The sequence below is a fragment of the Oratosquilla oratoria genome, chromosome 11, assembly GCF_046742065.1.
Source record: "Oratosquilla oratoria isolate Oo_2021 chromosome 11, ASM4674206v1, whole genome shotgun sequence".
Classification (NCBI taxonomy): domain Eukaryota; kingdom Metazoa; phylum Arthropoda; class Malacostraca; order Stomatopoda; family Squillidae; genus Oratosquilla; species Oratosquilla oratoria.
This window is the reverse complement of record NC_134787.1, coordinates 32232601-32235100: the sequence shown is the minus strand read 5'-3', so window position 1 is coordinate 32235100 and position 2500 is coordinate 32232601.

Sequence of the window (2500 nt, the reverse complement as noted above, 5' to 3'; positions counted from 1 at the left end):
TTTATCGTCTATTGCATTTTATCATTATAATCTATCTGTTTATTGATTGATTATTTATCTACTGGTTAAATTTATTGTAATTTACCATCTCTACAAATATGACGACAGTATATAATACTCTGAGAGGAAAGACAGGCAGGACACGCAGAGTAATTCCATTTATTCATATATGAAATATCCATTCATTTGAATATAAAACGTGTTTCTTTATTTCTCTTATGTAAGCAGTATGGTACTGATTGTTCGAAAACATGAGTAGATATGATAAAGTATCGCTTTTTCATGCTATACAGTTCGTTAACCTCATAGAATTCATTGTGTTACTGTGATCGTATTACTGTATTCGATATTGCTTCGATCAGCACCCACCCGTCCCAGTTTTACACACACACACACACACACACACACACACACACACACACACACACACACACACACACACACACACACACACACACACACACACACACACACACACACACACACACACACACACACACACACACACACACACACACACACACACACACACACACACACACGACTCGATAGCGCGGTGGTTAGAGTTCCCGGCCACCACTACGGCGTTCCGGGTTCGAATCCCGCCCAGGACTGAAATCATTTCAGTATCGCTGCGCTGCGAATCGTTACTCCAACTCTCGTGGGCGGGGATTTGGGTGTGTGTGTGCGTGTATGGTCACAGCATTGCACATAGATCGATCATATGTGAGTTCTGAGTTCTCTTCCGCGGAGGGGGGGGGGAATAGCTGTCGATCACGAGTCTAACATGTGATCTAAGACCATGGTATATCTCTCACACACACACACACACACACACACACACACACACACACACACACACACACACACACACACACACACACACACACACACACACACACACACACACACACACACACACACACACACACACACACACACACACACACACACACACACACACACACACACACACACACACACACAGAATTTGAGAGTAGGAAATGGGACCCAACGAGTGTTGTTCCTCTCCTCTGTAGTACAATTAGGTAAATACACACACATGTGTATATATATATATATATATATATATATATATACCTATATATATACCTACATCTATACACATACACGTATATATATATATATATATATATATATACATATATATATATATATATATATAACCTATTTAACCGATATCAAATGCGTTTATCACTTATTCTGCAGCGCCATATAATGAATACTGCTGAATCCACTTCCGAATACTTAGGCTACTCGGAACTCTATACATGGAGATGGAGGACCAATTTAGTCAATTCGTATTGGCTTAGAGCTAAAATCCAATATGCGCTTCAGGCCACGGATCACCTCCAGAGTGGCCGGCGAGACTCCCCCTTCTCCCTTCTTCCCCTCCCATCTCTCCCTCTCCCTCTCTCCCACTCTCCCCCTCAACCGTCTCCTCCCCTTCTCCCTTCCCTCTCTCCCCTCCTCCTTCACCTCTCACCCCTGCACCTCTCCCCTCACTCCTTTACCTCCCACTCACCTTCTTCCTCATCTCCCTCTCTCCCCTCCCTCCTCTACCCCTCTACTCTTCCCTTCCCCCTCCACCTGATCTCTTCCCACTTTACCTCATCCCCTCCTCTTCCCCTTCCCCCTCTCCCTTCCCCCTTCACCTTATCCCTTCCCCTTCCCCTTCCCTCTCTCCACGTCATCCCTTCCTCCTTTCCCCTTTCCCTTCCCTCGCTCCCCTTCCCCTCCCCTCCTCACCCCACCGTCAATACGAATTACTCATTTCGAAATCTATAAATCATTCATGTTTTCCAACGTCACGGTGAGCTGATGAAACTATTGGAATAAAAGTGGAGTTGTGTGGCCAATTAGGATAATGTCTTTAATTAGGTAAGTACGATCTGATCCTCGCCGTGGGTTTGGGCGCAATGGTGGACGGGGGAAGAGAAAAAACGGAGAGATAAACGAAAAATTAAAGAAGGAAAAAGACGTGAGAGAAGAAAGTGTAAAGCAGTATAAGAGGCGAGGAGGAAGAAAAGACAACAGTACTGCTAAAGATATCAAAGACGACAGAGAAGAAAAAGGAGGACGAGTTTGATTAAGTAGATGAAGCCGAGGAAGCAGAGGCCAGTATGAAATGGTAAAATTGGGTCATTCATTCGAGCATTGGAAAGAGTTTCAGTAAACTCTCTTTCTCTCCCACCACTTTTTTTAATCTTGTTGTTGTAACGTCAGCAGCGTGGCTGTGCCTATGACGATACACCTTGATCCTGTTCACTTTATCAGGCGTGAGTATGATTTAGTTTATCAAAAACCAATGATGTTCAGTTTTAACTTCTATTTCCTTCCTCAAACATCTCATTTACGACCCTATGACACCACCTCTTAGATGAAATATTGATAAATGATGGGTGTCCTGTGTCGAACATGGAGAAATTATCCTCTAAAAAGTGGAAAGACGAACAAGTGGCTAGTAGAAGAAGAAAGC